This window comes from Oncorhynchus nerka, linkage group LG8 (assembly GCF_034236695.1).
Source record: "Oncorhynchus nerka isolate Pitt River linkage group LG8, Oner_Uvic_2.0, whole genome shotgun sequence".
NCBI classification, from domain to species: domain Eukaryota; kingdom Metazoa; phylum Chordata; class Actinopteri; order Salmoniformes; family Salmonidae; genus Oncorhynchus; species Oncorhynchus nerka.
The window spans coordinates 63,438,010-63,458,509 of NC_088403.1; the positions used below are offsets into that span (position 1 = coordinate 63,438,010).

Here is a 20,500-nt window from a genome sequence, read left to right on the forward strand (position 1 = left end):
TAGTAAAAACAGGGAGGGACCTACCTTGCATTTGTCCAATAGAAACTCTCGTTTTTGTTGTTCCGTTTGGAGTAAACGTTTTTTTTGCAACAGAATCGGCGTAAATCAATATACCCCTGGCTTGGTGACAGATGACAGGGGTGGCTGTGTCACCGTCATGTAAAAGGAAGTCATATTATATATGAATAAAATCAACCGATAAAAATTAGCAAACTCTTTAAGCACCTAGCTTATGTTATGTCATATTAATTCTCAGTTTGAAAAGAGGCACTATAGCTCACGTGTTATGATTAATGTAAGGCTATTATAGTATTACTAATACTTTTCCAAATAGAATATTATCAAAACGTAGCCTATGTCATCCAGCCCTGATTTCACACCCTTGTTCATAAACGGAGCACCAGTTGGTTCAGAAAACAGTGCGAGGATTTAGAAGTTTTGTGATCCGGTTGAAGTCACATGATCGCTCATTATGGCCATGCAAACTAGGCAGTTTAAATCCAGGCCCTGCTTGGGCTAACATCAGACATTCAAATAGCCGTGCTTTTCTAGAGACATGGGACAAGGCAGTCACGGGGGACCTTTCCTTAGCAGCGACAGACGGCAACACACACTACAAAGGAGCTATCATTGTCAAATATGAACAGAAACTATGCTCTCTTTTCGGATGGTTTGAACTTTTTCCTTTCGTTGCGTTGCGGAGGTTGTGTGTTATAAATGAAAACTGAAGTTTTCCGTGAATTGTTGATACCTACGGCGAACGGGTGCCACACCTTCATTTAGCGCAACAGGTAAAGTATCTCGACCTCTCCTCTTCCCTTCTTAACGGTACATGTGAAGGTAATAAGAGAAGCCTGCCTAGTAGTAGAAGACTACACAAATACGTTATTGCACATTTACAAGTCAGATATTAACAACAACAACGGCAGAGAGTTGTAGTTATTATGACGGGCATATGGCTCCTATTTATACACATGCACAAAGTAGGTTTGCACATCTGTTGCGCTCGACTCAGTCCTAGGCTTCCCATCCTAATTCCACGAGTAAATGTACATGTTTGAAAACTATTTCCATGAAAACAATTTATAAAATACACTTTGGAAAGTTGAGTTATTAAAAATAAAAATTGTTTTTGTATTTTAATAAATACAGCACTAAGGCGAGAGAATACGGGATGTCACAGAATAAGAATTCCCCATGTAAATAATTAAGGCTATTGGTATAAACTAAAAAAAAGTGTGTGTGTGTTTTATGTTGATCTACAGATGTAATGTCATTATTAACTACTTTATCAAGGTTTAATACTGTCGATTACCATTCCGTTGGAGACTGAAAAGCACGAGTAGATTCGTTTTTTTATTTTATTTTTTATTTCACCTTTATTTAACCAGGTAGGCTAGTTGAGAACAAGTTCTCATTTGCAATTGCGACCTGGCCAAGATAAAGTATAGCAATTCGACACATACAAAAACACAGAGTTACACATGGAATAAACAAAATATACAGTCAATAATACAGTAAAAAAAAAAAAAAAAAAAAAAAAAAAAAGTCTATATACAGTGAGTGCAAATGAGGTAAGTTAAGGAAATAAATAGGCCATGGTGGCGAAGTAATTACAATATAGCAATTAAACACTGGAATGGTAGATCGGCAGAAGATTAATGTGCAGGTTGAGATACTGGGATGCAAAGGAGCTAAATAAATAAATACCAGTATGGGTATGAGGTAGATAGATGGGCTGTTTACAGATATGCCAGGTACAGGTGCAGAGATCTGTAAACTGCTCTGACAGCTGGTGAGGGAGATATGAGTCTCCAGCTTCAGAGATTTTTGCAATTCGTTCCAGTCATGGGCAGCAGAGAACTGGAAGGAAAGACGACCAAAGGAGGAATTGGCTTTGGGAGTGACCAGTGAGATATACCTGCTGGAGCGCATACTACGAGTGGGTGCTGCTATGGTGACCAGTGAGCTGAGATAAGGCGGGGCTTTACCTAGCAGAGACTTGTAGATAACCTGTAGCCAGTGGGTTTGGCGACGAGTATGAAGCGAGGGCCAACCAACGCGAGCGTACAGGTCGCAATGGTGGGTAGTGTATGGGGCTTTGGTGACAAAACGGATGGCACTGTGATAGACTGCATCCAGTTTGTTGAGTAGAGTGTTGGAGGCTATTTTATAGATGACATCACCGAAGTCGAGGATCGGTAGGATGGTCAGTTTTACGAGGGTATGTTTGGCAGCATGAGTGAAGGATGCTTTGTTTGCGAAGTAGGAAGCCGATTCTAGATTTAATTTTGGATTGGAGATGCTTAATGTGACTCTGGAAGGAGAGTTTACAGTCTAACCAGACACCCAGGTATTTGTAGTTGTCCACGTATTCTAAGTCAGAGCCGTCCAGAGTAGTGATGCTGGATGGGCGAGCAAGTGCGGGCAGCGATCGATTGAATAGCATGCATTTAGTTTTACTTGTGTTTAAGAGCAGTTGGAGGCGACGGAAGGAGAGTTGTATGGCATTGAAGCTCGTCTGGAGGTTAGATAGCACAGTGTCCAAGGAGGGGCCAGAAGTATACAGAATGGTGTCGTCTGCGTAGAGATGGATCAGAGAATCACCAGCAGCAAGAGCAACATCATTGATGTATACAGAAAAGAGAGTCGGCCCGAGAATTGAACCCTGTGGCACACCCATAGAGACTGTCAGAGGTCCAGACAACAGGCCCTCCGATTTGACACACTGAACTCTATCAGAGAAGTAGTTGGTAAACCAGGAGAAGCAATCCTTTGAGAAACCAAGGCTGTCGAGTCTGCCAATAAGAATGTTGTGATTGACAGAGTCGAAGCCTTGGTCAGGTCGATGAATACGGCTGCACAGTAATGTCTCTTATCGATGGCGGTTATGATGTCGTTTAGAACCTTGAGCGTGGCTGAGGTGCACCCATGACCAGCTCTGAAACCAGATTGCATAGCAGAGAAGGTATGGTGGGATTTGAAATGGTCAGTAATCTGTTTGTTAACTTGGCTTTCGAAGACCTTAGAAAGACAGGTTAGGATAGATATAGGTCTGTAGCAGTTTGGTAGAGTGTCACCCCCTTTGAAGAGGGGGATGACCGCGGCACCTTTCCAATCTTTGGGAATCTCAGACGATACGAAAGAGAGGTTGAACAGGCTAGTAATAGGGGTTGCAACAATTTCGGCAGATAATTTTAGAATGAGAGGGTCCAGATTGTCTAGCCCGGCTGATTTGTAGGGGTCCAGATTTTGCAGCTCTTTCAGAACATCGGCTATCTGGATTTGGGTAAAGGAGAAATGGTGGGGGCTTTGGCGGGTTGCTGTGGAGGGTGCCGGGCAGTTGACCGGGGTAGGGGTTGTGGTACATGTTGTAGGACTATATGAGATCGGAATGCAGAGCTCGAGCTCCAAAACAGTCAATGGACAGGTATTCCTCCATGTTGTCAATGTCAGTTAATGAAGTTAATGAGCTAACAGTAATAACAGTTGACTGTATTCGCTACCTAGGGGGTGGGTGGCTCTGAAAACAGTTAATGGATGTGCATGGATCGTTCTGTAGGCTCTAGGACTGTATTTTTCTAAGCTAACACACGACTGAGGCTTTTTTTATGCATGGATCGTTCTGTAGGCTCTAGGACTGTATTTTTCTAAGCTAACACACGACTGAGGCTGCCGTTCACATAAAACTCACCCCATAGGTGTTGTTCAAAAGACACAGACATTATGTCATTAGATATGTACCAGCAGTGTTGAACAGTGTAGGCCTCTCTCCTGACTCTCTCCTCTCTCCTGACTCTCTCTCCTCTCTCCTGACTCTCTCCTCTCTCCTCTTTCCTGACTCTGTCCTCTCTCTCCTCTCTCTTGACTCTCCTCTCTCTCCTCTCTCCTGAATCTCTCCTCTCTCTCCTCTCTCCTGAATCTCTCCTCTCTCTCCTCTCCCCTGACTCTGTCCTCTCTCCCGACTCTCTTCTCTCTCTCCTCTCTCCTGACTCTCTCCTCTCTCTCCTCTCTCCTGACTCTGTCCTCTCTCTCCTCTCTCTCTTCTCTCCTGACTCTGTCCTCTCTCTCCTCTCTCCCGACTCTCTCCTCTCTCTCCTCTCTCCCGACTCTCTCCTCTCTCTCTTCTCTCCTGACTCTCTCCTCTCTCTCCTCTCTCCTGACTCTGTCCTCTCTCTCCTCTCTCCCGACTCTCTCCTGACTCTCCCCTCTCTCCTGACTCTCTCCTGACTCTCCCTGACTCTCCCCTGACTCTCCCTCTCCCCTGACTCTCCCCTCTCCTGACTCTCCCCTGACTCTCCCTCTCTCCTGACTCTCCCCTGACTCTCCCTCTCTCTCCCTGACTCTCCCTGACTTTCACTCCTGACTCTCCCCTGACTCTCCCCTCTCTCCTGACTCTCCCTGACTCTCTCTCCTGACTCTCCCTCTCTCCTGACTCTCCCCTGACTCTCTCCTCTCTCCTGACTCTCTCCTGACTCTCCCCTGACTCTCCCCTCTCCCCTGACTCTCCCCTGACTCTCGACTCTCTCCTGACTCTCCCCTGACTCTCCCCCTCTCCTGACTCTCCCCTGACTCTCCCTCTCTCCTGACTCTCTCCCCTGACTCTCCCCTCTCTCCTGACTCTCCCCTGACTCTCCCCTCTCTCCTGACTCTCCCCTGACTCTCTCCCCTGACTCTCCCCTCTCTCCTGACTCTCCCCTGACTCTCTCCTCTCTCCTGACTCTCCCCTGACTCTCTCCTCTCTCCTGACTCTATCCTGACTCTCCCCTGACTCTCCCCTCTCTCCTCTCCCCTCTCTCCCGACTCTCCCCTCTCTCCTACCTATAAAAACACTGTGCACTGAATAGGTGTGTCCTACTCCCTCATGTAACCTAGTGACCAGCAGGAAGATGTCCACAAGGTCCGTTTTCATTTAGCAACAGACCAATGATCATCCTCTCAGTTCATCCCCAAAATCGAGCATTTACCATTAGAGTGGGAACCTCTTGACTGACTTCAGATTAGTGTCTAAAGAGCCTAACCCTGTTCCTGTAGAGCTACCCTGCTGTAGGTTTTAACTCCAACCCTGTTCCTGGAGAACTACCCTCCTGTAGGTTTTAACTCCAACCCTGTTCCTGGAGAACTGCCCTCCTGTAGGTTTTAACTCCAACCCTGTTCCTGGAGAGATACCCTCCTGTAGGTTTTAACTCCAACCCTGTTCCTGGAGAGCCACTCTCCTGTAGGTTTTAACTCCAACCCTGTTCCTGGATAACTACCCTCCTGTAGGTTTTAACTCCAACCCTGTTCCTGGAGAGCCACTCTCCTGTAGGTTTTAACTCCAACCCTGTTCCTGGAGAACTACCCTCCTGTAGGTTTTAACTCCAACCCTGTTCCTGGAGAGCCACTGTAGGTTTTCTCCTGTTCCTGGAGAGCCACTCTCCTGTAGGTTTTAACTCCAACCCTGTTCCTGGAGAGCCACTCTCCTGTAGGTTTTAACTCCAAACCTGTTCCTGGAGAGATACCCTCCTGTAGGTTTATCACCCCACTACCCCTACAGGATGGTAGCTCTCTGAGAACAGGGTTGGAGAACCCTGCCAAAGAGTCACTTCCTGCTTCCTTTGGCTCAGTACTCAGACCAACATCAGGTTTGTTGGCAATGTGGGGGTAGTGGAATTGGGTGATTAGCTGATGTGATGTAGGGGTAGTGGAATTGGGTGATTAGCTGATGTGATGTAGGGGTAGTGGAATTGGGTGATTAGCTGATGTGATGTAGGGGTAGTGGAATTGGGTGATTAGCTGATGTGATGTAGGGGTAGTGGAATTGGGTGATTAGCTGATGTGATGTAGGGGTAGTGGAGTGATAAAGTGATGTAAGGGTAGTGGGGTGATGTAGGGGTAGTGGGATGATAAGGTGATGTAGGGGTAGTGGGGTGATAAGGTGATGTAGGGGTAGTGGGGTGATGTAGGGGTGATAAGGTGATGTAGGGGTTAGTGGGGTGATAAGGTGATGTAGGGGTAGTGGGGTGATGTCGGGGTAGTGGGGTGATACAGTGATGTAGGGGTAGTGGGGTGATGTAGGGGTGATAAGGTGATGTAGGGGTAGTGGGGTGATAAGGTGATGTAGGGGTAGTGGGGTGATGTAGGGGTAGTGGGGTGATGTAGGGGTAGTGGGGTGATAAGGTGATGTAGGGGTAATGGGGTGAGGTAGGGGTAGTGGGGTGATAAGGTGATGTAGGGGTAGTTGGGTGATGTAGGGGTAATGGGGTGATGTAGGGGTAGTGGGGTGATGTAGGGGTAGTGGGGTGATGTAGGGGTGATAAGGTTATGTAGGGGTAGTGGGGTGATGTAGGGGTAGTGGGGTGATAAGGTTATGTAGGGGTAGTGGGGTGATAAGGTGATGTAGGGGTAGTGGGGTGATGAGGTGATGTAGGGGTAGTGGGGTGATAAGGTTATGTAGGGGTTAGTGGGGTGATAAGGTGATGTAGGGGTAGTGGGGTGATAAGGTGATGTAGGGGTAGTGGGGTGATGTAGGGGTAGTGGGGTGATGTAGGGGTAGTGGGGTGATAAGGTGATGTAGGGGTTAGTGGGGTGATAAGGTGATGTAGGGGTAGTGGGGTGATAAGGTGATGTAGGGGTAGTGGGGTGATGTAGGGGTTAGTGGGGTGATAAGGTGATGTAGGGGTTAGTGGGGTGATAAGGTGATGTAGGGGTAGTGGAGTGATGTAGGGGTGATAAGGTGATGTAGGGGTAGTGGGGTGATGAGGTGATGTAGGGGTAGTGGGATGATAAGGTGATGTAGGGGTAGTGGGGTGATGAGGTGATGTAGGGGTAGTGGGGTGATAAGGTTATGTAGGGGTTAGTGGGGTGATAAGGTGATGTAGGGGTAGTGGGGTGATGTAGGGGTAGTGGGGTGATGTAGGGGTAGTGGGGTGATAAGGTGATGTAGGGGTAGTTGGGTGATGTAGGGGTAATGGGGTGATGTAGGGGTAGTGGGGTGATAAGGTGATGTAGGGGTAGTGGGGTGATGTAGGGGTAGTGGGGTGATGTAGGGGTGATAAGGTTATGTAGGGGTAGTGGGGTGATGTAGGGGTAGTGGGGTGATAAGGTTATGTAGGGGTAGTGGGGTGATAAGGTGATGTAGGGGTAGTGGGGTGATGAGGTGATGTAGGGGTAGTGGGGTGATAAGGTTATGTAGGGGTTAGTGGGGTGATAAGGTGATGTAGGGGTAGTGGGGTGATAAGGTGATGTAGGGGTAGTGGGGTGATGTAGGGGTAGTGGGGTGATGTAGGGGTAGTGGGGTGATAAGGTGATGTAGGGGTTAGTGGGGTGATAAGGTGATGTAGGGGTAGTGGGGTGATAAGGTGATGTAGGGGTAGTGGGGTGATGTAGGGGTTAGTGGGGTGATAAGGTGATGTAGGGGTTAGTGGGGTGATAAGGTGATGTAGGGGTAGTGGGGTGATGTAGGGGTGATAAGGTGATGTAGGGGTAGTGGGGTGATGAGGTGATGTAGGGGTAGTGGGATGATAAGGTGATGTAGGGGTAGTGGGGTGATGAGGTGATGTAGGGGTAGTGGGATGATAAGGTGATGTAGGGGTAGTGGGGTGATGAGGTGATGTAGGGGTAGTGGGGTGATGTAGGGGTAGTGGGGTGATAAGGTGATGTAGGGGTAGTGGGGTGATAAGGTGATGTAGGGGTAGTGGGGTGATGTAGGGGTAGTGGGGTGATAAGGTGATGTAGGGGTAGTGGGGTGATGTAGAGGTGATAAGGTGATGTAGGGGTAGTGGGGTGATAAGGTGATGTAGGGGTTAGTGGGGTGATGTAGGGGTAGTGGGGTGATAAGGTGATGTAGGGGTAGTGGGGTGATGTAGGGGTAGTGGGGTGATAAGGTGATGTAGGGGTAGTGGGGTGATAAGGTGATGTAGGGGTAGTGGGGTGATAAGGTGATGTAGGGGTAGTGGGGTGATGTAGGGGTGATAAGGTGATGTAGGGGTAGTGGGGTGATAAGGTGATGTAGGGGTAGTGGGGTGATGTAGGGGTAGTGGGGTGATGTAGGGGTAGTGGGGTGATAAGGTGATGTAGGGGTAGTGGGGTGATAAGGTGATGTAGGGGTAGTGGGGTGATAAGGTGATGTAGGGGTAGTGGGGTGATGTAGGGGTGATAAGGTGATGTAGGGGTAGTGGGGTGATAAGGTGATGTAGGGGTAGTGGGGTGATAAGGGTGTAGGGGTAGTGGGGTGATGTAGGGGTAGTGGGGTGATGTAGGGGTGATGGGGTGATGTAGGGGTAGTGGGATGATAAGGTGGTGATAAGGTGATGTAGGGGTAGTGGGGTGATGAGGTGATGTAGGGGTGATAAGGTGATGTAGGGGTAGTGGGATGATAAGGTGATGTAGGGGTAGTGGGGTGATGTAGGGTTAGTGGGGTGATAAGGTGATGTAGGGGTAGTGGGGTGATAAGGTGATGTAGGGGTAGTGGGGTGATGTAGGGAGTGGGGTAGGGGTGATAAGGTGATGTAGGGGTAGTGGGGTGATAAGGTGATGTAGGGTAGTGGGGTGATAAGGTGATGTAGTGGGGTGATAAGGTGATGTAGGGGTAGTGGGGTGATAAGGTGATGTAGGGGTAGTGGGGTGATGTAGGGGTTAGTGGGGTGATAAGGTGATGTAGGGGTAGTGGGGTGATACGGTGATGTAGGGGTAGTGGGGTGATAAGGTGATGTAGGGTAGTGGGGTGATAAGGTGATGTAGGGGTGATGTAGGGGTGATAAGGTGATGTAGGGGTAGTGGGGTGATGAGGTGATGTAGGGGTAGTGGGATGATAAGGTGATGTAGGGGTAGTGGGGTGATGTAGGGGTTAGTGGGGTGATAAGGTGATGTAGGGGTAGTGGGGTGATAAGGTGATGTAGGGGTAGTAGGGAGATAAGATACATTTATAAGAGGAGGGAGAGAGGTTTATTTCTTTAGCTAATGCTGATTATAAGGGATGTTTGTGGAATACACACACACACACACACACACACACACACACACACACAGACACACACACACACACACACACGAAAAAAGTTTATATGACATTACCACCCCTTATCCGCCATTTGTGATTTTGTTCTGCATTATTTTGTCCGTTTAGTGATATTTCAGTGACTAAAGTGTCAAACAGGTTGCGTCATGTTAGAGGAGAGGTAAATAAATCCTTGTGTCGACCAAGTTCAGTCAATACGGATGGGTGTGTGTGTGTGTGTGTGTGTGTGTGTGTGTGTGTGTGTGTGTGTGTGTGTGTGTGTGTGTGTGTGTGTGTGTGTGTGTGTGTGTGTGTGTGTGGGGTGTGTGTGTGTGTGTGTGTGTGTGTGTGTGTGTGTGTGTGTGTGTGTGTGTGTGGGGGTGTGTGTGTGTGTGTGTGTGTGTGTGTGTGTGTGTGTGTGTGTGTGTGTGTGTGTGTGTGTGTGTGTGTGTCTGTTTTGTGTTGTGTGTAGTTCGGTGTCTAATGAGTTCCTATTGTTATTGTATTGTAGTCCTCATGACATATCACCATGACTACAGGCACAGTGGTAACCCATCGGGCCTTGCCTGGCTTATTCAAATGACACTGTACTTTTAGTGCTGAGTCATGGTGTGGTTCGGGCTCACGTTGCTGCTCTGAAAAAATAAAACATCTGTAGCCTGATTACTTTTGGACCGAGGCGTTACATCTGTGATACTGTACGTGTGTTACGGACGGCGTTACAAGCTACTGTACTGAGTTCGCTCGGCGCTGTGATAACATCATCGTCTTCCTGTCGAAGTCCTTTGGTTATGACATTTGACATTTGCAAATGATTTCCTGGTGTCACTAGTACAGGCTAGGTAAGCTCTCCGACGCGTCCAACTGTCGAATGGAGAAACAGAAGAGTGAATGAGAGGGAGAGAGGCGTGGATCCTGCATCATTTCGGTGGGTTTTAAAGTCTTAAAAACAAAGTTGATAAGAGAGGTCCTACATGGCTCTACAATAATCAAGAAAAGGTGGGCTGTTCTATAAACACAGACACACACACACAGACACACACACACACACACACAGACACACACACAACACACACACACAACACACACAACACACACACACACACACACACACTCCTGAGCCAATCTTTCTAATTGTCTTCAGGAGTTATTTTTGTGAACAGTCTCCTTCTCCTTGGTTTGATAGCTAACTGGAGACTTATCATTGGAGAAAGTGAGACATTACATTTAATTACCACTAAGATTACAATAAATATTCATTCGATGATTTGGTTTCAAACGAATTTCCTGGATTTCTATTTAGCATAGATTTATGTTCCCTACTCGGTCTATCGATTTGATAGCATGTCGAATCTATGTGAATCAATTCTCTGAATTTACAGTTCACCTTTCTTTCTTTAATTCTGTAACAGGGCATATTGTAATCATGTGTTCAAGCTAATCAACGTTTATTTAAGCTAAACAATACAATGAAATGTCTACTAGCAATTAAGCTCTCCTCACAAACTGTGCAATGATATCAAGCTATATGTATGTATTTACATTAGACTGTAGCCTACTAATAGCTATACCATAGAGTTGTAGTCCTATTAGACTAATGATTGTTTATTTGTTCCTGAACTGGCCGAACAGCAGACCTATCCTTCAGCCATCCATCAGCTATCCTTCAGCTATCCTTCAGCCATCCTTCAGCTATCCTTCAGCCATCCTTCAGCTATCCTTCAGTTATCCTTCAGCCATCCTTCAGCCATCCTACAGTCATCCTTCAGCTATCCTTCAGCTATCCTTCAGCTATCCTTCAGCTATCCTTCAGTTATCCTTCAGCCATCCTTCAGCTATCCTTCAGCCATCCTTCAGCTATCCCTCAGCCATCCTACAGTCATCCTTCAGCTATCCTTCAGCTATCCTTCAGTTATCCTTCAGCCATCCTTCAGCTATCCTTCAGCTATCCTTCAGTTATCCTTCAGCCATCCTTCAGCTATCCTTCAGTTATCCTTCAGCTATCCTTCAGCCATCCTTCAGCTATCCCTCAGCCATCCTACAGTCATCCTTCAGCTATCCTTCAGCTATCCTTCAGCCATCCTTCAGCTATCCTTCAGCCATCCTTCAGCTATCCTTTAGTTATCCTTCAGCCATCCTTCAGCTATCCTACAGCCATCCTTCAGCTATTCTTCAGTTATCCTTCAGCCATCCTTCAGCTATCCTTCAGTTATCCTTCAGCCATCCTTCAGTCATCCTTTAGTTATCCTCAGCCATCTTTCAGCCATCCTTCAGTCATCCTTCAGCCATCCTTCAGCTATCCTTCAGCCATCCTTCAGCTATCCTTTAGTTATCCTTCAGCCATCCTTCAGCTATCCTTCAGTTATCCTTCAGTTATCCTTCAGCCATCCTTCAGTTATTCTTCAGCTATCCTTCAGCCATCCTTCAGCCATCATTTAGTTATCCTCAGCTATCCTTCAGCCATCCTTTAGTTATCCTTCAGCTCTCCTTCAGCTATCCTTCAGCCATCATTCAGTTATCCTTCAGCCATCCTTCAGCCATCCTTCAGCCATCCTTCAGCCATCCTTCAGCTATCCTTCAGCCATCCTTCAGCTATCCTTTAGTTATCCTTCAGCCATCCTTCAGCTATCCTTCAGTTATCCTTCAGCCAATCTTCAGCTATCCTTCAGCTATCCTTCAGCCATCCTTCAGCTATCCTTCAGTTATCCTTCAGCCATCCTTCAGTTATCCTTCAGCCATTCTTCAGCTATCCTTCAGCTATCCTTCAGTTGTCCATCAGCTATCCTTTAGTTATCCTCAGCTATCCTTCAGCCATCCTTTAGTTATCCTTCAGCTATCCTTCAGCTATCCTTCAGTTATCCATCAGCTATCCTTTAGTTATCCTCAGCTATCCTTCAGCCATCCTTTAGGTATCCTTCAGCTATCCTTCAGCTATCCTTCAGTTATCCATCAGCTATCCTTTAGTTATCCTCAGTTATCCTTCAGCCATCCCTCAGCTATCCTTCAGCTATCCTTCAGCTATTTTTCAGCCATTCTTCAGCTATCCTTTAGCTATCCTTCAGCCATTCTTCAGCCATCCTTCAGCTATCCTTCAGTTATCCTTCAGTTATCCATCAGCTATCCTTTAGTTATCCTCAGCTATCCTTCAGCCATCCTTCAGCTATCCTTCAGCCATTCTTCAGCTATCCTTCAGCTATCCTTCAGCCATTCTTCAGCCATCCTTCAGCCATCCTTCAGTTATCCTTCAGTTATCCATCAGCTATCCTTCAGCTATCTGAAGTTCTGAATACATTTTCCCATGAAACTGATGGAGATCAAATCAAGGGACTGGCAGTTGGGACATTTTTTCATCCGTTAAAACGTGAAGGATTATCGTTCACGATTGGCAGTAAGGATAGACTGTTAGGTAGCCTATGGCTAACTTGGGTGTATTAGGCGATTAAAAATATCAAATATGTTCTTTAGATAATAATGTTCTGGACGTTGCAATTGGATGATGCATTTGACGCATATTCCATTATGACAATATTCAACTTTGATTGAAGAAATTATGATGTCATTTTTTGTTTTGTTTTATGGTATCCCTCATCTAAAAACATTGTACTACACCAGTGGCATCAACAACTCAATAACTGGTGTTCCTCTATCATAGTGCTCATTATACTATAATTACACAGGCAATGAAAGGTTATTAAAAGTTATCCACAAAGTACATAACTACAGTGTATGTGAGTTTGCTTTGCCGGCAGTATTTCTGTAGGACAGGTTGGTATCTCTAGACTGGTATGAGATGACACACTCATTTTTCATCTAAAGATTTTAGTGCAATACCTTTGGACTGAAACTCTAGCTTCGGGGTTTAGTTTGGTCTGAAACCTTAGCTTCTGGGTTTAGTTTGGTCTGAAACCCTAGCTTCAGGGTTTAGTTTGGTCTGAAACCCTAGCTACGGGGGTTTAGTCTGAAACCCTAGCTTCGGGGTTTAGTTTGGTCTGAAACCCTAGCTTCAGGGTTTAGTTTGGTCTGAAACCCTAGCTCCAGGTGTTTAGTTTGGTCTGAAACCCTAGCTTCAGGGTTTAGTTTGGTCTGAAACCCTAGCTCCGGGGGTTTAGTTTGGTCTGAAACCCTAGCTTCAGGCTTTAGTTTGGTCTGAACCCCTAGCTTCAGGGATTTAGTTTGGTCTGAAACCCTAGCTTTGGGTGTTTAGTCTGAAACCCTAGCTTCAGGGTTTAGTTTGGTCTGAAACCCTAGCTCCGGGTGTTTAGTTTGGTCTGAAACCCTAGCTTCAGGGTTTAGTTTGGTCTGAAACCCTAGCTCCGGGGGTTTAGTTTGGTCTGAAACCCTAGCTTCGGGGTTTAGTTTGGTCTGAAACCCTAGCTTCAGGGTTTAGTTTGGTCTGAAACCCTAGCTCCAGGTGTTTAGTTTGGTCTGAAACCCTAGCTTCAGGGTTTAGTTTGGTCTGAAACCCTAGCTCCGGGGGTTTAGTTTGGTCTGAAACCCTAGCTTCAGGCTTTAGTTTGGTCTGAACCCCTAGCTTCAGGGATTTAGTTTGGTCTGAAACCCTAGCTTTGGGTGTTTAGTCTGAAACCCTAGCTTCAGGGTTTAGTTTGGTCTGAAACCCTAGCTCCGGGTGTTTAGTTTGGTCTGAAACCCTGGCTCTGGGGGTTTAGTTTGGTCTGAAACCCTAGCTTCAGGCTTTAGTTTGGTCTGAACCCCTAGCTTCAGGGGTTTAGTTTGGTCTGAAACCCTAGCTTTGGGTGTTTAGTCTGAAACCCTAGCTTCAGGGTTTAGTTTGGTCTGAAACCCTAGCTCCGGGTGTTTAGTTTGGTCTGAACCCTAGCTTCGGGGGTTTAGTTTGGTCTGAAACCCTAGCTTCAGGCTTTAGTTTGGTCTGAACCCCTAGCTTCAGGGGTTTAGTTTGGTCTGAAACCCTAGCTTTGGGTGTTTAGTCTGAAACCCTAGCTTCAGGGTTTAGTTTGGTCTGAAACCCTAGCTCCGGGTGTTTAGTTTGGTCTGAACCCTAGCTTCGGGGGTTTAGTTTGGTCTGAAACCCTAGCTTCAGGCTTTAGTTTGGTCTGAACCCCTAGCTTCAGGGGGTTTAGTTTGGTCTGAAACCCTAGCTCCGGGTGTTTAGTTTGGTCTGAAACCCTAGCTCCGGGTGTTTAGTTTGGTCTGAAACCCTAGCTTCGGGTGTTTAGTTTGGTCTGAAACCCTAGCTCCGGGTGATTAGTTTGGTCTGAAACCCTAGCTCCGGGTGTTTAGTTTGGTCTGAAACCCTAGCTTCAGGGTTTAGTTTGGTCTGAAAACCTAGCTTCAGGGTGTTTAGTTTGGTCTGAAACCCTAGCTCCGGGTGTTTAGTTTGGTCTGAAACCCTAGCTTCAGGGTTTAGTTTGGTCTGAAACCCTAACCGAAAGGTTCCTGGTTTGAATACTAGAGCCGTCAAGGTGAAAAATGAGTTGATGTATCCTTGAGCCAGGCACTTAACCCTAATTTAGCTCAGGGGTTTGCCATACCTCTGTGGCTGAGTTGATGTATCCTTGAGCCAGGCACTTAACCCTAATTTAGCTCAGGGGTTTGCCATACCTCTGTGGCTGAGTTGATGTATCCTTGAGCCAGGCACTTAACCCTAATTTAGCTCAGGGGTTTGCCATACCTCTGTGGCTGAGTTGATGTATCCTTGAGCCAGGCACTTAACCCTAATTTAGCTCAGGGTTTGCCATACCTCTGTGGCTGAGTTGATGTATCCTTGAGCCAGGCACTTAACCCTAATTTAGCTCAGGGGTTTGCCATACCTCTGTGGCTGAGTTGATGTATCCTTGAGCCAGGCACTTAACCCTAATTTAGCTCAGGGGTTTGCCATACCTCTGTGGCTGAGTTGATGTATCCTTGAGCCAGGCACTTAACCCTAATTTAGCTCAGGGGTTTGCCATACCTCTGTGGCTGAGTTGATGTATCCTTGAGCCAGGCACTTAACCCTAATTTAGCTCAGGGGTTTGCCATACCTCTGTGGCTGAGTTGATGTATCCTTGAGCCAGGCACTTAACCCTAATTTAGCTCAGGGGTTTGCCATACCTCTGTGGCTGAGTTGATGTATCCTTGAGCCAGGCACTTAACCCTAATTTAGCTCAGGGGTTTGCCATACCTCTGTGGCTGAGTTGATGTATACTTGAGCCAGGCACTTAACCCTAATTTAGCTCAGGGTTTGCCATACCTCTGTGGCTGAGTTGATGTATCCTTGAGCCAGGCACTTAACCCTAATTTAGCTCAGGGGTTTGCCATACCTCTGTGGCTGAGTTGATGTATCCTTGAGCCAGGCACTTAACCCTAATTTAGCTCAGGGGTTTGCCATACCTCTGTGGCTGAGTTGATGTATCCTTGAGCCAGGCACTTAACCCTAATTTAGCTCAGGGTTTGCCATACCTCTGTGGCTGAGTTGATGTATCCTTGAGCCAGGCACTTAACCCTAATTTAGCTCAGGGGTTTGCCATACCTCTGTGGCTGAGTTGATGTATCCTTGAGCCAGGCACTTAACCCTAATTTAGCTCAGGGGTTTGCCATACCTCTGTGGCTGAGTTGATGTATCCTTGAGCCAGGCACTTAACCCTAATTTAGCTCAGGGGTTTGCCATACCTCTGTGGCTGAGTTGATGTATCCTTGAGCCAGGCACTTAACCCTAATTTAGCTCAGGGGTTTGCCATACCTCTGTGGCTGACCCTGTGAAACAACACATTACACTGCACCTATCTGGTGTATGTGACAATAAAATAAAAACAATTCAGGCCGTATGTGAAGCCTATATTCAAGGAAAACAAAACAAATCTTCCCCTTGAATTTGCACATATGGATCTGATAGCCAATGCGATGCCCCTCCCCCCACCGATTCCATTCCAATTCACATCTCGGGAACAATCTTCAGCAATTCAACTTTTATTGCCTACTCATCGAAAATGGAACGTTTTGCACTTTCCTCCTGAGGAAAACAACTAGGAGAATGTCCTGGAGGTTTAGCCCTTCTTATCTCCTCAGATCATAAGAAATATAAAATGCTATTACCACCGATAGACAATGACCAATATCAGAATCAATGACAGGTTATCTGACACACAGATTGAAGTCTCCAACTCACTATTCCCTGTGGAAGTTATCCAAGGGAGAGTGACGGCTGGTCATGTTGATGTTCTGATGCATGGCTGACACTATTGATGACAGGGTATTGATGTGGTGTAATATTTGAGTGACGGTAGGGCCTGTCATTCATCCCTCCTCCTTCTTCTGGTCTACCTGGCATACTTATGAGTCCCTGTCTGTCTGCATGTCTGCCTTTCTCTCTGTCTGCCTGTCTGCCTGCCTGTCTGTCTGTCTGTCTGTCTCTCTGCCTGCCTCTGTCCTTCTGTCTCTCTGTATGCCTGTCTGTCTGTCTGTCTGCCTGTCTGTCTGTCTGCCTGTCTGTCTGTCTGTATGTCTGTCTGTCTGTCTGTCTGTCTGTCTGTCTGTATGCCTGTCTGTATGTCTGTCTGTCTATCTATCTGTCTGTCTCTCTGTCTATCTGTCTGCCTGTCTGCCTCTGTCTGTCTCTCTGTAATTCTGTCTGTCTGTCTCTCTGCCTGTCTGCCTGCCTGCCTGTCTGTCTGCATGTCTCTCTGTCTGTCAGCCTGTCTGTCTGCATGTCTCTCTGTCTGTCAGCCTGTCTGTCTCTCTGTCTGCCTATCTGTCCTTCTGTCTCTGCCTGCCTGTCTGTCTGCATGTCTCTCTGCCTGCTTGTCTGTCTGTCTGTCTCTGTTTTTTCTGCCTGCCTGCCTGCCTGCCTGTCTGTCTGTCTGCCTATCTGTCCTTCTGTCTCTCTGTATGCCTGTATGTCTGTCTCTGTCTGCCTGTTTGTCTCTCTGTCTGTCTACCTGTCTACCTGTCTACCTGTCTGTCTACCTGTCTGTCTGTCTGTCTGTCTGTCTGTCTGTCTGTCTGTCTGCATGTCTCTCTGTCTGTCTGCCTATCTGTCCTTCTGTCTCTCTGTATGCCTGTCTGTCTGTCTCTGTCTGCCTGTTTGTCTCTCTGTCTGTCTACCTGTCTATCTGTCTGTCTCTGTTTGTCTGCCTGCCTGCCTGCCTGTCTGTCTGTCTGTCTGTCTGTCTGTCTGCCTGTCTGCCTGTCTGTCTGTCTGTCTGTCATAGTGTTATAGTGCTATAGTGTTATAGTGTTATAGTGTCATAGTGTCATAGTGTCATAGTGTTATAGTGTTATAGTGTCATAGTGTTATAGTGTTATAGTGTTATAGTGTTATAGTGTCATAGTGTTATAGTGTCATAGTGTCATAGTGTTATAGTGTCATAGTGTTATAGTGTTATAGTGTCATAGTGTCATAGTGTTATAGTGTCATAGTGTTATAGTGTCATAGTGTCATAGTGTCATAGTGTTATAGTGTCATAGTGTCATAGTGTTATAGTGTCATAGTGTCATAGTGGTATAGTGTTATAGTGTCATAGTGTTCTATAGTGTTATAGTGTTGTAGTGTCATAGTGTTCTATAGTGTTCTATAGTGTTGTAGTGTTATAGTGTCATAGTGTTCTATAGTGTTATAGTGTCATAGTGTCATAGTGTTATAGTGTCATAGTGTTCTATAGTGTTATAGTGTTGTAGTGTTATAGTGTTATAGTGTTATAGTGTCATAGTGTTCTATAGTGTTATAGTGTTGTAGTGTCATAGTGTCATAGTGTTATAGTTATAGTGTCATAGTGTTATAGTGTCATAGTGTTATAGTGTCATAGTGTTCTATAGTGTTATAGTGTTGTAGTGTTATAGTGTTATAGTGTTATAGTGTTATAGTGTCATAGTGTTATAGTGTTATATAGTGTTATAGTGTCATAGTGTCATAGTGTTATAGTGTCATAGTGTCATAGTGTTATAGTGTTATATAGTGTTATAGTGTCATAGTGTTATAGTGTTATAGTGTTATAGTGTCATAGTGTTATAGTGTTATAGTGTTATAGTGTCATAGTGTTATAGTGTCATAGTGTCATAGTGTTATAGTGTTATAGTGTTATAGTGTTATATAGTGTTATAGTGTCATAGTGTCATAGTGTCATAGTGTTATAGTGTCATAGTGTTATAGTGTTATAGTGTTATATAGTGTCATAGTGGTATAGTGTTATAGTGTTATAGTGTTATATAGTGTTATAGTGTTATATAGTGTCATAGTGTCATAGTGTCATAGTGTTATAGTGTTATATAGTGTTATAGTGTTATAGTGTTTGTAGTGTCATAGTGTTATAGTTATAGTGTTATAGTGTTATAGTGTCATAGTGTCATAGTGTTATAGTGTCATAGTGTCATAGTGTTATAGTGTTATAGTGTTATATAGTGTTATAGTGTCATAGTGTTATAGTGTCATAGTGTTATAGTGTTATATAGTGTCATAGTGTTATATAGTGTCATAGTGTTATAGTGTTATAGTGTCATAGTGTTATAGTGTTATAGTGTCATAGTGTCATAGTGTCATAGTGTTATAGTGTTATAGTGTCATAGTGTCATAGTGTTATAGTGTCATAGTGTCATAGTGTCATAGTGTTATAGTGTCATAGTGTCATAGTGTTATAGTGTCATAGTGTCATAGTGTCATAGTGTTCTATAGTGTTATAGTGTCATAGTGTTATAGTGTCATAGTGTCATAGTGTCATAGTGTCATAGTGTCATAGTGTTCTATAGTGTTATAGTGTTCTATAGTGTTATAGTGTTCTATAGTGTTATAGTGTTCTATAGTGTTATAGTGTTCTATAGTGTTATAGTGTTCTATAGTGTTATAGTGTCATAGTGTTCTATAGTGTTATAGTGTTATAGTGTCATAGTGTCATAGTGTTATAGTGTCATAGTGTCATAGTGTTCTATAGTGTTATAGTGTTCTATAGTGTTATAGTGTTCTATAGTGTTATAGTGTTCTATAGTGTTCTATAGTGTTATAGTGTTCTATAGTGTTATAGTGTTCTATAGTGTTATAGTGTTCTATAGTGTTATAGTGTTCTATAGTGTTATAGTGTCATAGTGTTATAGTGTTATAGTGTCATAGTGTCATAGTGTTATAGTGTCATAGTGTCATAGTGTCATAGTGTCATAGTGTTATAGTGTCATAGTGTCATAGTGTTATAGTGTTATAGTGTCATAGTGTCATAGTGTTATAGTGTTATAGTGTTCTATAGTGTTATAGTGTTCTATAGTGTTATAGTGTTCTATAGTGTTATATAGTGTTATAGTGTTCTATAGTGTTATAGTGTTCTATAGTGTTATAGTGTTCTATAGTGTTATAGTGTTCTATAGTGTTATAGTGTCATAGTGTTATAGTGTTATAGTGTCATAGTGTCATAGTGTTATAGTGTTATAGTGTCATAGTGTCATAGTGTCATAGTGTTATAGTGTCATAGTGTCATAGTGTTATAGTGTTATAGTGTCATAGTGTCATAGTGTTATAGTGTCATAGTGTTATAGTGTTATAGTGTTATAGTGTTATAGTGTCATAGTGTTATAGTGTCATAGTGTTATAGTGTCATAGTGTCATAGTGTTATAGTGTTATAGTGTTATAGTGTCATAGTGTCATAGTGTTATAGTGTCATAGTGTCATAGTGTTATAGTGTCATAGTGTCATAGTGTTATAGTGTCATAGTGTCATAGTGTTATAGTGTTATAGTGTTATAGTGTCATAGTGTTATAGTGTTATAGTGTCATAGTGTCATAGTGTTATAGTGTTATAGTGGCATAGTGTTATAGTGTCATAGTGTCATAGTGTTATAGTGTTGTAGTATATAGGTTGAATCACAAAACCAGCTGTACTGCGAAAGCCTCAAGGTCTGGAGTTGTGAACTATCGGCTTGTTATAGTTCACCTCAGGTAACAGAACTAACTCAAACCTGCTCACCAAGCAGAGATCTGAAGTTCAAACAGGTGTTTTCTTCTTTCCATCAGTACCCAAGGCCGTGTGAGCTTGGGAGTGGGCCAGGTACTACAAATGCTGATACTGTTTGTTTGACAGGACGATTCATGATGTCACTGGCTCTCTCTTGTTCAGCAGAGCAACTCAGTTAGCCCAAGGCAGACCTGGGTTGGAAATGCTGTTGACTGCCTGGAGTGTCAGATTGGCTTTATTAACTCAGGCCAGTTCAATCAAGCACATATTTGTATTTTATTTTTTATTAAGGGTCTGTATTAGTCCTCATTTGGACGAACCTTCAAAGAGTCCAGAACAGCTATGCATTAGATTGAAATGGTTCTTAAGTATGAATTGAGTTTATATATTGAAAGGTTTCTGGTTTGCTCAGATAAATTATTACATTTCTTCATGGCTCTGAATCTAAATGTTATTTTGCTTATTTCTCTTTTCTGTCTGGATAATATATAGATAGTGGACAACCTATTCCTAGTATTTACTGAATGTCTGTCTCTTACCAACTGAATACTGTTCTGTCTGAATACCACATAGATGGTGGACAATCTATTCCTAGTATTTACTGAATGTCTGTCTCTTACCAACTGAATACCACATA

At 44.5% G+C, this 20,500-nt stretch overlaps 1 protein-coding gene across 1 annotated transcript in view; it reads left to right on the plus strand.

Annotated features, from left to right (window-relative positions):
* The first annotated feature begins 406 nt into the window (after nucleotides 1–406).
* zgc:194930 (uncharacterized protein LOC557813 homolog) overlaps nucleotides 407–20,500 on the plus strand; it is a 43,110-nt gene continuing 23,016 nt past the window's right edge. The window contains exon 1 of the mRNA XM_065021969.1: nucleotides 407–791. The gene's annotated coding sequence lies outside the window, so the exon portion shown is untranslated. The remainder of the gene's footprint in view (nucleotides 792–20,500) is intronic.